Source organism: Macrotis lagotis, chromosome 1 (assembly GCF_037893015.1).
Source record: "Macrotis lagotis isolate mMagLag1 chromosome 1, bilby.v1.9.chrom.fasta, whole genome shotgun sequence".
Lineage (NCBI taxonomy): Eukaryota > Metazoa > Chordata > Mammalia > Peramelemorphia > Peramelidae > Macrotis > Macrotis lagotis.
This window is the reverse complement of record NC_133658.1, coordinates 444,519,716-444,535,329: the sequence shown is the minus strand read 5'-3', so window position 1 is coordinate 444,535,329 and position 15,614 is coordinate 444,519,716. Positions and strand designations below refer to the sequence as shown.

At 35.4% G+C, this 15,614-nt stretch overlaps 1 protein-coding gene across 6 annotated transcripts in view; it reads left to right on the top strand.

Annotated features, from left to right (window-relative positions):
• RALGAPA1 (Ral GTPase activating protein catalytic subunit alpha 1) overlaps window positions 1–15,614 on the top strand; it is a 331,780-nt gene that overhangs the window by 3,000 nt on the left and 313,166 nt on the right. The gene's annotated exons all lie outside the window — the stretch shown is intronic.

The window sequence follows — 15,614 nt, the reverse complement described above, 5'->3', positions numbered from 1 at the left end:
TAAGAAGATTAAAACTTTTGGGACTTAAACTAATGTTGTTGCAGATGAACTTTTTCTATTGGTTGGAAATTGAAATTATTTTAAGCTCAAAACAAAGCCCTTTTTGGTTTATGTATGTATTTTTCTTTAAATGATTTAAAAAATGAATCTGAATACATCTTTAAAATGTTTGATAAAAATTTTAATCATTTAATCATTTAAAAATAATAATTAAATTAGATTCATACTGTCATTGAAGTAGAATATTAATAAGTTGAATAGTTTAGTATCATAAAGAGCTTGAAAGATACTTGAGAGGTCATTCTATTTTACAGGTGATAAAACTAAATACGCAAAGAAGTTAGAGGACTTTATAACCTTGAATAAGAGTTAGACCTGGGATTAGAATTCACATTTTCTTACTCTTGACTCAGACTTTTTTGTTTGACTTTACTCTAGTTTCAGATAAAAGTATTCCTTCTCCTTTCCAGGTGTACATTCTTATTCTGTAGCAAATTACTCTCATTTTCTCATCTTCAACCCCGCTATCTATTGGCTGTAGTTCTGCAGCTTTCAAACAAGTTTGTGTCTCTTCTATCTTTAAAAACCTTTCCTTGAACCTCTTCTCCACAAGTTGTCTTTCTATATCTCTCCTTTTTATGATTAATTTTTTTAGAAGAACTATACTCATATGTTGCCTCTTTTCCTTTTTTGGGGGAGGAGTGCAAGGCAATGGGGTTAAGTGGCTTGCCCAAGATCACCCAGCTAGGTAATTATTAAGTGTCTGAGGACAGATTTGAACTCAGGTCCTCCTGACTCTAGGGTTGGTGCTTTATCAACTTCCCCACCTTGCTTCCCTCTTTTCTTTCTTTTAAACCTTCTGCAGTCTAGTTTCCAACATTGTCTTTCAATTAAAACTGTCCTCTACATAGTTAGCAATGATTTCTTGATTGACAAATCTGATGGTCTTTCATTTTAGATACTGTCTTTTTTTGCTATTCTCTCACCTAGGATTTTGTGACTGATTTCTTTTCTTTGGCCTGATCTTTGAAAAAATTTTTTTCTCTCTCTGTACATTTTCATTTGGTGATTTCTGTTTTCCCTGGGTTCAATCATCATTTTTCTCCTGATGATTCTCAGATCTATCATCCAGCCTTATACTTTATTTTTTTTAGGTTTTTGCAAGGCATATGGGGTTAAGTGGCTTGACCAAGGCCACACAACTAGGTAATTATTAAGTGTCTGAGGCTGGATTTGTACTCCTGACTCCAGGGCTGGTGCTCTATCCACTTCACCACCTAGCTGCCCCAAGACTTATACTTCTGAGGAAATGGTCCTTTTGACATCTTGAACTGTATGTCCTGGGGATACTTCAAACAACATCTTCAATCTTCTTCTCCCTTCTACTTTTCTTAAAGGGGGAAAAATCTTTTAACAAGTAAGTATTATCAAATGAAATGAATCCAGACAGTTTACAAATCCACAAAGGGATGTCTATGTTTGCACCTTGAGTATCATTTATTTTCAGGAGGTAGGATGTAATACTTCATATATCCTTTAAAGAAATGGTTGATCATTACATTGATATGGGTTCTTAAATCTTTTAAAGATGCTTTTCTTTATAGTGTTTTGTCCTTGTATTAATTGTTTTTCTTGTTAGGCTTACTTCTGTCAGTTTATACTCCCCAGGATTCTCTCAAATTGTCTCATTGGTTATACAGCAAAATAATATTCTGTTATTTTTGAGATAGTAATCTCCAAAATTAGCCATTTCCAATTTCCTTTTTAGACTCTTGATCTCCCCCCCCTTTAATCACTCTTTTCAGGATAAAGAAATTTGTTTTAGTTTTGCTACTCTCCCTCCACTATTATCCTCCCTCTTATTGCCCTATCCATCCCTGCTTTTAATTAACAGTTGATATTGTTGTATTTCTACATCAAACTCTTTCTTTGTTTAGCTCTTTGTTTCAGATTTATATGATGTTTGATTTATATGCCTTCTCCCCAAACCCTTCCTCCATTGTTTATCTTCTCTCACACATCAGTTATGAAAACTAGCAAATTCTATATCCTTTTCACTCCTTTGTATTATTTTCACCTTCTTTTCCCTTTCCTCTTTTAACACCCTTAGAACAGAACCAGCATATTTACTCATTCAAGGTTCTAAAGGGACACTTTTCTTTTTTCTCTACCAGAATGTTAACACTGCATCATTATATAACTCTTTCCAGTTGCTCGAATAAATTTACCTTAGAAGAGTAAATTAGAAGTTTCTGTTGATTTGTGTATTTATATTTTTCACCTCCTTAGCTCTGGATTTTAATTAGAAATTCTTGAAAATTTTGTTTCATTAAAAATTCATTTTTTTCTTCTATTGTATTACATTCAACTTTTCACAGTAAATTATAACCCTGTCTTGGTTGAAAGTCTTTCACCTTTTGGAATATTGTATTTATGATAGAAACCACCAATCTTGTGTGGTCATGCACACTGTGGTTCCTTGGTATTTAAACTTAAAGTAATTTTTATTTGATGTTGAAGTTTTGAATTTTGGCTATGGCCTTGTTGGGACTCTTCTTGTGGGGGTTTCTTTTAAGAGGGGATTGATGGATGCTTTTTTCCTTCACTTTTTGCTCTATGTCTGATAACTTGGGGCAATTTTCATTTATGATTTCTTAATATACTTAATATACCTAACAAAGTCTCAAGCCTTTTTTTTAATCATAGCTTCCAGGAGTTCATTATTCTTACATTATCCCTCTGATCAGTTTTTTTGCTTACTTTTTTAATATCAGATAACTGACATTTGTCTTTTCTTTTTTCAGTCTTGATTTTGTTCCAATATTTCTTACTGTCTCATGTTTTAGTCACATAGTTTTCAGGAGTTCATTATTTGGGTATATGTTCTCCTAATTCTTTACGCCATAACATTTCTCTTATTTAATTTCTTGTAAGTATTCATGTAGTCCTTGAGGGGGGAAAAAAGCAACATTTTTTTCCCTTGAGTCTCTACTTGCAATTCTTGTAAAGTTAGTATTTCCTTTTGGGTAATTATTTTTAAAATTTTTTTTTTATTTATTTAAGGCAATGGAGTTAAGAGTAACTTGCCCAAGGTCACACAGCTAGGCAATTATTAAGTGTCTGAGGCTGTATTTGAACTCAGGTCCTCCTGACTCCAGGGCTGGTGCTCCATCCAGTATGCCACCTAGCTGCCCCCTGGGTAATTTTTTAATACTGGTTATTATCTTTGATTTGATCATTTCTCCATCTTCCATTTTTGAATTGGAAGTTTGTGCCATAGGGAGACTTTGCCTAATATTATGGATGGGATTACCAACCTTCAAATCACTGTTTGCAGTTCTACTCATAAGAATCCTCACCTCCCTCTCCAGTTTCATTGGTCATGATAGTGGTGTTGGAATACTTCTTTCCCTCTTCCTATATTCAGACTTTAACTTTATAGGCATTACTCAGTATCCTTTCCTTCTTTGATGTTTTTTCAAATACATATTTATCATTCAATCTCCCTTACACTTTGTTCTTCCTTCCTCAAAAGAGTTCAGTGCCTGGCTCATTATCTTTCTTCCTCGAGTTTCTGTCTTTTCATATTGGAGGACTTTAAAAAAATCCTATTGATATTCCCTCAAGTATCTTAACCTCTCATTTCTTCAGCTTAATTATTATTCCCATGAAATAAAGACTCTGCACCCCACAACTACATTCAAAGGTGGTCACCCAGCCTTGAAACCTAAATTGTCATCCTTGACCCTTCACTCTCTCTCATCCCCACTTTATTCATTCATTTGTCAAGTTCTTGTTTCTACCTGCATAACGTTTCTTCTGTTGTCTTCCTGCCCCCTTTTCTCCTCTGCATCCACCATAGTGACATGCCTTATCACCTCCTGTGTGGATAATTATTGTTGGTCTCCCTGCTCCCCTTACCCCACCCCCCACTTTCCCCAATCCAATCTAACCTCTACACTGCTATCAAATCAGTCTTTTTAAAGCTCATGTCTGATCATAGCGCACATATATACATGCTCCTTCAATAAGGGATTCCCTTTTACCTCTAATTTCTGCTTCCTATCTTCTTACACCCCCTCCACATCTATATGCTTTAGTGACTCTGGTCTTCTTACTGTTTCTCACATGTGACAGAATATCTCCTGACTGAATTTTTTCATTGGCTGTTCCCCATGCCTAATATTTTTCTTTCCTCATTTCTGCCTCCTTGCTTCCATGGCTTCCTTTAAGTCCTTAGTATAGCCTTACTTTCTTTAAGAAGGCTTTCCCAGTCCTTCATAATCTTAGTATGCCTTCCTTCTAATTGACTCACCAATTTCTGCTGTATAGATATTATTTTTACTTAAGTGTTTGCATGTTGTCCTTAGTAGATTGAGAGCAGGAAATAATTTTTTTAATCTCTAAAGCTAGGAATAGTTCCTGACACATAGTATGTATGCAATAAATAAATACTATTTGATTCATTATCTTGAAACAGGTGTCAACTTAATGTTTTAGGTTTTGTGAGTCAAGGGACACAATTGAAGCTATGTAGGTACATAAAGAACAAGAGATAAACAAATTTTTTTAATTAATGAAATTCAAAACAATGAAATATAATTTTGCAACATTGTTCTGCTGCTGAGAATGGATTTTTTTTTGTGTAACATTTTAATCTATTAGGATTCAAAATGAACCTTCCCAGTCATCAAAATTGTTGGCAAATGGTAATACTGATCTATATTGAGATTTTATGCAGTTCATCTTTGAAAAATGTCTTTTCATAATAAAGACTGCTGTTCTCTTTGTTTTGATCATTTCTTTTTGTATCAGTTCACATATCTTCCCAGGTTTATTGCAAATCATCTCTTATTATTTTTCACAGCACATTAGTATTCTATCACATTCATATGTGGTAACTAGATAAGGACTCCTAAGGACTGATGTCAGTTTATGTTGATATGATTTTATTTGAGCATATTCATTGCTTGGAAGGCAATTGTAGATTTCTATCATGGTCTTTTCTTGATATTTTCCTTTTAGTTGTTATTACATTGCAGATTGGTGGAAGTTCCTCAATCTCACAGTTAAATGGATTTTGAAATAGGGCTATTTCTTTTACTCTTTATTGAGTTCTGAAAAAGGCTGTTGATTGAGCTTGAAAAATATCCACTGCAAATTTACACAGAAAGGAGATCCTGCTTCTCTTTTTAACTTTTGATGGCATGGGAAGTATTTGTGATTTCATATGTGTTTGTGTGTGTGTGTGTGTGTGTGTTTGTAATTTCAGTTTGAATTCATCAAGGAATGTTAACTAAGTTTTCAATAGAATCTACTTTCCATAGCTATTTAATCTTTTATAATAATCCTTAGTTGAGGACTGTTTTTCTTATTCAGAAAAATTTCAAACTCAGCTCTGAGCTAAAAAATTTTTTTTTCTGTTTTTTTGTTTTGACATAATGGTTATACACTGATTTTAAAAAAGGTAAAATATCACACTTGAAGTATTGCCAAGTTATAACAGTGTCATTGCAGTTTGTAGTGGATCAAGCAGCTGTGGAGAGTGTTAACTATCTCTGCAGTTCTAGAATGAAGGTAGTAGGTAAATGAGTGAGTGTGGCTTTGTTCCAATAAAACTTTATGGACAGTAAAATTTAAATTTATATAATTTTCATGTGTCTTATTCTTATGCATGTGTCATATTCTTTTGATTTTTTTTCCCACCTTTTAAAAATGTAAAAATAAGCCTTAGCTCACTAGACCATACAAAAATCGACACTATCCTGGATTTGACCCAAAGACATTAGTTTGCTGACCCCTGAAGAGTCTAGGATCACTTAACTTAGATGTCTTCTTAACTGAGTTCAACACTCTACCTACTACACTAACCTGCCTTTCATCTTAAACACTTGGACTTGCAACAAGATAGAATGAAATGATATAAACAACAAAGAAGCACATAAGATCATTTTTTGGTTTCCTTCTAGACTTGTCTGAATAATGATAAAAATAATAGCGTTAGCTCTGAGAGTTTTAACCTTTGAAGTTTTCTTTACAAACTTTACAAGCTTCACAAACATCTCATTTGATCCTCTCAACAATCCTTTGAGGTAGTAATTATTAATTATACTTGACAGATAAAGAAAAATTTTTGAGGCTCAGACAGTTTGTGTGACTTGTTTAGGGAGTACTATTAGTAGGTCTTGAGGTAGAAGTTGAACCTTCTTGACTCTGGATTGCAGCATTTTTGTTCACCAAATTGTTTCCTATCCATCACAGGAATGTAGTGTAATTTATTTAGCCATTCTTTAATTGTTAGACATTTTTTTTAGGTTTCTGCAAAGCAAATGGGGTTAAGGGCTTGCCCAAAGCCACACAGCTAGTTAATTATTAAGTGTCTGAGACCGGATTTGAACCCAGGTACTCCTGACTCCAAGGCCGGTGCTTTATCCACTACGCCATTTAGCCGCCCCAGACATGTTGTTTTTATACTTTCTTTTGCTATTATAGAGTGGAAATATTTTTCCATAGGTGAGTTTTTTCCTTTTTACTATTTTTCTTGAATGTACATAGGTAGTATTAAGTCCCAATAGATCATTATTTTAACATTTGAAAGTTTTGTGAGGCGACATCAGATTTTTACTTCATAACTCAGATATTTTACTATTAACATTATTTTTGTTTTTGGTTTTTTTTTTTGGAAAACAATGAGGTTAAAGTGGTATTAACATTTTTTTTTGTTGAAAAACTAGCTATCTCTTCTTAAGACCTTTCTGTCTGGCTTATTGATGTCCTTTCTAAAATATAAGATCTCAGTTATACAGAGTACTCCAGATGTAGTCTGGTAAGAGCAAAATAAAGTGAGATTATATTATCACTTCCTAGCTTTGCACACCTTACTTAGTGCAGTGGTTTTTTTTTAAAAGCCCTGAACTCTTAATTTAATTTTGAATTTTACAATTCCCCCCCCCAATTTCTCTTCTCACCCCCCCCCCCCCCACAGAAGGCACTCTGTTAGTCTTTACATTGTTACCATGCTGTACAATGATCTAAATTGAATGTGTTGAGAGAGAAATCATATCCTTAAGGGGAAAAAAATATAAGAGACAGCAAAATTACATAAGATAACAGGTTTTTTTTTAATTAAAGGAAATAGTCTTTGGTCTTTGTTCAAATTCCACAATTATTTCTCTGGATACAGATGGTATTCTCCATCACAGATACCCCCCAAATTGTCCCTGATTGTCACTGATGAAATGAGCAAATTCATTAAGATTGATCATCAACCCCATGTTGCTGTTAGAGTGTACGGTGTTCTTCTAGTTCTGCTCATCTCACTCAGCATCAGTTCATGTAAATACTTCCAGGCTCCTTTGAATTCCCATCTCTTGGTTTCTAATAGAACACTATCGTGTTTCATAATTTGTTCAGCCATTCCCCAATTGATGGACATTCACTCAATTCCCAATTCTTTGCCAGCACAAACAGGGCTGCTACGAATATTTTTGTACAAGTGATGTTTTTACCCTTTTTCATGATCTCTTCAGGGTATAAACCCAATAGTAGTATTGTGGATCAAAGGGTATGGACATTTTTATTGTCCTTTGGGTGTAATTCCAAATTGCTTTCCAGAAAGGTTGGATGAGTTCACAGCTCCAATGTATTAGATTCCCCAATGTCCCAGATTCCCCACATCCCTTCCAACATTGATCATTGTCCTTTCTGGTCATATTGGCCAGTCTGAGAGGTGTGACGTGGTACCTCAGGGATGCTTTAATTTGCATTTCTCTAATAAGTAATGATTTAGAGCAATTTTTCATATGACTATAGATAGCTTTTTTTTCCTCATCTGTAAATTGCCTCTGCATATCCTTTGACCATTTGTCCATTGGGGAATGACTTTTTTTTTATGAATTTGACTCAGTTCTCTATTTTAGAACTGAATCTTTTATCAGAAACACTAACTGTAAAAATTGTTTCCCAATTTACTACATTTTTTTGATCTTGGTTACAGTGGTTTTGTCTGTGCAAAAGTTTTTTAATTTAATGTGATCAAAATTATCTAGTTTGTTTTTAACGATGTTCTACATCTCTTCCTTAGTCATGAACTGCTTCCCTTTCCATAGATCTGAAAGGTAAACTGTTCCTTGATCTCCTGTTTTGCTTATAACATTGTCTTTTATGTCTAAATCCTAAGATCACTTTGATCTTATCTTGGTATAGGGTGTGACATCTCTTCCTTAGTCATAAACTGCTTCCCTTTCCTTAGATCTGAAAGGTAAACTATTCCTTGTTCTCCTGGTTTGCTTATAACATTGTCTTTTATGTCTAAATCCTAAGATCACTTTGATCTTATCTTGGTATAGGGTGTGAGGTGTTGGTCTAATCTGAGTTTCTGCCATACTAACTTTCAATTTTCCCAGCAGTTTTTATCGAAGAGTTTTTATCCCCCAAACTTGACTCTTTGGATTTATCATACAGCAGATTACTATAATTATTTTCTGCTTATTGCACCTAGACTATTCCACTGATCTACCACTCTATTTCTTTCTTTTAAATTTTTTTTATTTTAGGCAATGGGGTTAAGTGACTTGTCTAAGGTCACACACAGCTAGGCAATTATTGAGTGTCTGAGGCTGGATTTGAACTCAGGTCTTCCTGAGTGTTCTATCCATTGAACCACCTAGTTGCCTCACACCACTCATTTCTTAGCCAGACAGTTTTCGTGACTGATGCTTTATAATATAATTTTTGATCTGGTAGGGCTAAGCCACCTTCTTTTACATTTTTTTCATTAAATCCCTGGAAATTCTTGACTTTTTATTTCTCTATTTACTTATAATTTTTTCTAACTCATTAAACTAATTTTTTGGAATTTTGATTGGTTGGTCACTAAACGAGTAGTTTAGTTTTGGTAGAATTGTCATTTTTAATATATTATTTGTTATATTTATTATATTAGCTCGACCTATCCATGAGCAGTTATTTAAATCTGATTTTATTTGTGTGAGAAGGGTTTTGTAATTATCTTCATAAAGTTCCTGAGTCTGCCATGGCAGGTAGACTCCCAAGTATTTTATATTGTCTGAAGTTACTTTGAATGGGATTTCTCTTTCTAGCTCTTTCTATTGCATCTTGCTAGTCATAGATAGATATGCTGAGGATTTATGAGGGTTTATTTTATGTCCTGTGACTTTGATAAAGTTGCTAATTGTTTCTAGTTGTTTTTTAGATGATTTTTTTGGATTCTCTAGGTATACCATCTTGTCATCTGCAAAGAGTGAGAGTTTTGTCTCTTCTCAACTCTTAATTCCTTTGATTTCTTTTTCTTTTATTGCTGAAGCTAACATTTCTAATACAATGTTGAATAGTAGCGATAATAATGGGTATCCTTGTTTCACCCCTGATCTTATTGGGAATGCTTCTAAGCTATCCCCATTGCATATAATGCTTGTTGGTGGTTTCAGATAGATATTCTAAAGATTTATCCATTAATTCCTACACTCTCTAGTGTTTTTAGTAGGAATGGGTGCTGTATTTTGTCAAAGGCTTTTTGATATAGTTAGTTATACTAACAGTTTTCCAAATATTGAGTCAACACTGCATTCCTGGGATAAATGCTACTTGGTCATAGTGTGTTATCCTAGTGATAACTTGTAATCATTTTGCTAAGATTTTATTTAACTCATTCAACTTCTCCTCTAAGGATTTGGATTCTATACCACTTGGTGCATACATATTTAGCATTGAAATTGCTTCATTGTCTGTGGTACCTTTTAAGAGGATATAGTTTCTTTCATGATCTCTTTTAATGAGATCTATCTGAGATAAGGATTGCTTAAAGCTTTTTTCACTTCAGCTGAAACAAAATATATTTTGCTCCAACCTTTTACCTTTCCTCTCTATATATATCTCTCTGCTTCAAATGAGTTTCTTGCAAGCAGCATATTGTAGGATTCTGGTTTTTAATCCACTCCGCTATTTGCTTATGTTTTATGGGAGAGTTCATCCCATTCACATTCAAAGTTATAATTACTAACTCTTTATTGCCCTCCATACTGTTTTATCTCTGTTTGTATTTTTCCCCTTTTTTCACTTTATCCATATTCCCCAGTATTTTGCTTCTGAATACCACCATCTTCAGTGTTTTTACTCCCTTATATCAACCCCCTCCCGTTTCTTTCCCTTTTTCCTTTGCCCTGTCTTCCTTCCCTTCTGTGTTAATTCCTCTTTTCCTCCACCTCCCTCTTTCCCCCTTTAATACTTGAAAGGTAAGATAATTTTTTTAACTTAACTGAGTGTGTGTATGTTAACTTTAAGCCAAAGCTGATGAGAGTAAGATTTAGGCGATTCTCACCTCCTCCCTTCTTCCCCTCTATTACAATATCTCCTTTGTACTTCTTAATATAATAAGATTTTCCCCATTCATCTCCTCCCTCCTCCTGTCTCCTTACTGTTCCCCCCTTTGAAGGAAGTATTTCTTTTTAATCATTCTATTGTAGTCACAGAAAAGTCATGAGTGTCTTTCACTTCTGGTTAAATATATTTTCTCTAATAGAGTTACAAGTCTTGAGAGTTATTAGAGTCTTTCTCCCAGGTAGGGATATAATGCCAGTCTCATCTTATTGGATAGCATTTTTTTCCTTTACCTCCTTTTTTTTTTTTAGGTTTTTTTGCAAGGCAAACGGTGTTAAGTGGCTTCCAAGGCCACACAGCTAAGGTAATTATTAAGTGTCTGAGGCCGGATTTGAATCCAGGTACTCCTGACTCCAGGGCTGGTGCTTTATCCACTACACCACCTAGCCACCCCCTTTACCCTTTTTAAAAAAAAATCTTTTCTTGGGTTTCTTGAGTCTCCTGTTTGAAGTCTAAATTTTCTATTTAACTTTGATCTTTTCATCAGGAAAAGTTGGAAGTCTCCTATTTAATTAAATGTCCATCTTTTCCCCTGGAAGAGAAGGCTCAGCTATGCCGGGTAGTGAATACTTGGCTATATTCCAAGCTCCCTTGCTCTTCGTAATATCTTATTCCAGGCTCTTTGATTCCTTAATGATGATGCAGCCAGGTCCTGTGTAATCCTTACTGTGGCTCCTTGGTATCTAAATTGTTTCTTTCTGGCTGCATGCAGAATTTTTTCTTTCATCTGCTAGTTCTGGAATTTGGCCACAATATTCCTTGGTGTTTTCATTTTGGGATCCCTTTCCAGTAGAGATCAATGTATTCTTTTTGCCTTCTGGTTCTATGATAACAGGACAATTTTCCATCACTAAATCCTGTAATATTGAGTCCAGAGTTTTTTCCTCTTCAATATCTTCAGGAAGCCCAGTGATTCTTAGGTTGTCTATCCTGGGTCTATTCTCGAGGTCAGTAGTTTTTGTTGATGAGGTATTTTACATTTTCTTCTATTTTTTTCAGCTTTTTGTTGTCTCATGATTCCTTTTGTCTCATGCAGTCATTAGTTTCCACAGACTCCATTCTTTTTTTAGAGAAGAATTTTCTTCATTTACCCTTTGCAACTCCTTTTCCAATTGGTTATTTCTATTTTTGGAGTTGTTTTCCATTGTTCCAATTGATGTTTTGAGAGAAATATTTTCTTTTTGCATTTGTCCAATTGTATTTTCCAGTGATTTATTTTCTTGATGCAAGGTGTTAATTTTCTCTCCCAAATTTTCCAATTGAATTTTAAACTCCTTCCTGATTTCTTCAAGGAAGTCTTTCTGGACTAGAGACCAAATCATATTCTCCTCAGAAGTTCTAGATCTGAGTTAGGATCTTTGTCCTCTAGGTAGTTTGCTATGGACCCCCAATTCTGTTGGCCTTTCTTCATTTTCCCAAGATCCTGTGTTGGGGGAGGGACTGGTTCACAGTGGTTTGGTGTTGAGATCCCTAGGGTCTCACTGGGTTTAGTAACTCCCAAGTGGGATGGCCAGTAGGGGGCTCTGGTTTCTTTATCTGGAGTGCCTATGACCTTGATTTGAGACCCTCTCCCTAGGCCTGGAGTGGGTGGGGGGTGGCAGCTCAGTACTGTTACCTTGAACAATTTGGGCTGGGCCCTGGGGCGAGAATGTAAATCCTCCCTAATTCCTCTGTGGGATCTCTGCTGCCTGTGACTGAGCCTGGGGGGAGGGGGGACTGTTACTGTGTTTGTTTTGGGAAGAAGACTCCACTGAACTGAAAGTATAGAGCTCCAGGTCCTCCAAACCAGTGAGCTCAGTGGATTGATAGCTAGCGGCACTGTGTAGCTCTCTGTGTAGAAACTCACCCTCCAGCCCTGCTGAAGCACCCCAGACCTCCGCTCCCATAGCCAAAGCTTCTGTGCTGGTCTTTGTTTAATCTGGGTCTCACCTCCTAACCCACCCCTAGCTGTTCTCTGCTCTCTGCCCCTGCTCACTCACAATCCGCAAAGACAGACCTTGTTGCTAGATGTTCTTCTCCTAGCTTCTTTTTTTCTGGGTTTTGTCAATTGAATTTCTGTTGAGGTTTCTTACATATTATTTATGAGGAAAAATCAGAAGACCTTAGTACAGTGTCTGTCTTCTCTCTGCCATCTTGGCCAGAACTGCCCCAAACTCTTAGTAGTAAACTCCAGTGGCTCCTTATTATCTTCATGATCAAATTTAGAATCCTGTATTTGACATTCAGAGTCCTTCATAACCTGACGTGCCCTCCAACCCCTACCTTTTCCTGTCTTTTAAAATATTATAACCCCTTCTTATTTGCTTTTTAAAGTTATCACCTGGCCCATTCTTACCTTAGATTTCCTGCATCTTTTCCTTAACATACTCTGAAATCCACTGACCTCATTGTTTTTCCTTGAACAAGACACTCCAGTGACTGGGGATTTCCCATGACTGGAATTCTGTCATCTCTGCCTTCTGGCTTCCTTCAAGTTTCCCTAAAATCCCATCTTCTGCAGGAAGTGTTTCCTGATCTCTCTTAGTAATTTCTCTGTGTTGATTATTTCCATTTTTCCCAGCATACAGATTGTTTGTACATAGTTTATTTGCATGTTGTCTTTTTCATGAAACTGTGACCTTGAGAGCAGAGGCTGCCTTTTGCCTTTATATTGCCAATGCATAGTGCCTAGTCTGCCCAATAAATGTTTATTTTTTATAGGTTGTTGATCATATTATTGACTCTGCAATCCATTAAAACCCTTAGTAAATAATTTTCAGACAAATTTTGATTATATGCTTTTTTCTCAGACTTTACTTTGAAATTTTTTTTGATCCAAGTGCTTAATAAATTTCAGATTAATTTTGGTTAAGTATTTTGTAACTTGTTTTTTGTATCCTGTCTCTATTATCCAATCTATGAACTCTTTTTTCTGAGTTTTTGCTTTATCTGCTAATTTGATGAGCATACTAAACGTGGAATAACCCAGAGCCAAGTACAGATTCTTGTGGACCCACTGGAGACCTGTCAGGTTGTCTCATTGAGCTATTAATGATTGCTGACTATTTAGCAGTTTTGAATGTGCCTAATTATACTGTCATCATTTCTTTTTCTCCAGTTTTTTTTCCAAGAATTAAAGTGTGAGAAATTTCATTAAATTATTTGCTAAAATTTAATAATGATGCATATGTATATGTGTTTATGTGCACATAGGTATCTATCCATATCATCGTTAATGATCTCTCAATATCTATTGAAATCTATCAAAAAAAAGGGAAATAATTTATTTCCTTGTGATTACCTTTGTAGAAGTTCACTAGCCATCTTTTTTTTAAGGATTTTTTTGCAAGGCAAATGGGGTTAAGTGACTTGCCCAAGGCCACACAGCTAGGTAATTATTAAGTGTCTGAGGCCAGATTTGAACTCAGGTACTCCTGACTCCAGGGCTAGTGCTCTCTCTCCACTGCGACACCCAACCGCCCCTAGCCATCTCTTTTTTTAAAATATTTTGTTTTTCCAGCTTATGTGCAATGGTAGTTTTTAACGAATCTTTTTTTTTTTTTGCAAAGATTGAGTTTTACAGTTTTTCTCCCTTCCCTACCCTCCGCCACCCCCTGGCAGAAAGCAATCTGATAGAGGCTCTACATTTATAACCATCCTAGCCATCACTTTAACAATATATTCTAAAATTTTGCTAGGAATTACAGTCAAGTTTTTTAGACAATTGCAGACAATTGTCTTATTTTTGGAAAAAAAAACGTGAACAAATTTTGATTGTAAAAGACCTTAGACTTGTGTAGTCCACATGAGAGGCTATGAAGTGACCTCAGCAAGGTTGCTGACCTTGTCATTAAAGAGAATGGAACAAATTTGAGAAGGGTAGAAGATGTGGAAACAACAAAATCTGGCAGTTACTTGATATGTAGATTTGAAGATTAGTGAGGGGATATTATACTGAGGTTTGGAACCTGGATAATCAGAAAGATGGTGATACTCTGGAAGAAGGGAAGTTTGAAAGAGGATTAGATTTTGAGGAAAAGATAATTATGTTTTGAATGCATTGCATTTATAATACTTACAGAATATACAGTTGGAAAAATCTAAAAGGTATTTGGAAATGTGGGATTGGAGAGATTCTAGGGACTTTGAATTTTCAGCATTGAGAAGATAATTAAACCTTTGGGAGTTGAGTTGATAATGTCACAGAATTAAAATATAGGGAGAGAAGAGAAAAGATAGAATCTGGGAGAATACCCACAGTTAGAAAATATGGTATGGATGATGATCCAGCAAGAGAGACTGAAAAGAGATTAGAGTAGAGGTGGGGAGAACTGAAAGAGAGAGCAGTGTTAGGAGAATTCATAGATGATAAAGTTTTCAGGAATGAGAAAAGGCCTTCAGATCTGGTAATTAAATAGATAGTTGGTTACTTTGTAGAGAGAAATTTCAGATTTTGAAGGAAGTCAAGCCAATGAGAGGAGATAAATGAGATGAGATCTAGGATACAAAAAGGTTAAGATGCAATGATGAAATGTTTTGATTTCAGAATACTTGAAGTTATTTTGTTATTATTCACTTGTTTCAGTCATAGATGACTATGTAATCCCATTTAGATTTTTTTTTGTCAAAGGAGCTGGAGTGCTTTGCCTTTTCTTTTCTTTTCTTTTCCTTTCCTTTCTTTTCCTTTCTCTTCTCTTCTCTTCTCTTCTCTTCTCTTCTCTTCTCTTCTCTTCTCTTCTCTTCTCTTCTCTTCTCTTCTCTTCTCTTCTCTTCTTTTTTCTTTTTCTTTTAGATTTTTGCAAGGCAATGTGGTTAAGTGGCTTGCCCAAGGCCACACCGCTAGGTAATTATTGAGTGTCTGAGGCCGGATTTGAACTCAGGTGCTCCTGACGCCAGGGCTGGTGCTCTATCCACTGTGCCACCTAGCTGCCCCCTGAAGCATTGGTTTTAATTTAAATTCCCTTCTCTATTACCTCACATTAGAAGTACTTGGTGATTCTTAGACACTTTAAATCTAGTGCAAGTTTTTTTCTTTCTTAGAAATGGTAAGTTGCAGAAGCCATTCTTTTACAGAATGAACCTGTTTTGTCCACGTTAACAATTTGACTCAAGATATCAGGATATTCATATTGACTAAAATTGCTAGAGGGGATGTGGAAAAATAGGGACTGTAATGGCCCTATTATTGACAGAGTTGTGAACTGAGTCAATCATTCTAGTGAAAAGTTTAGAACTAT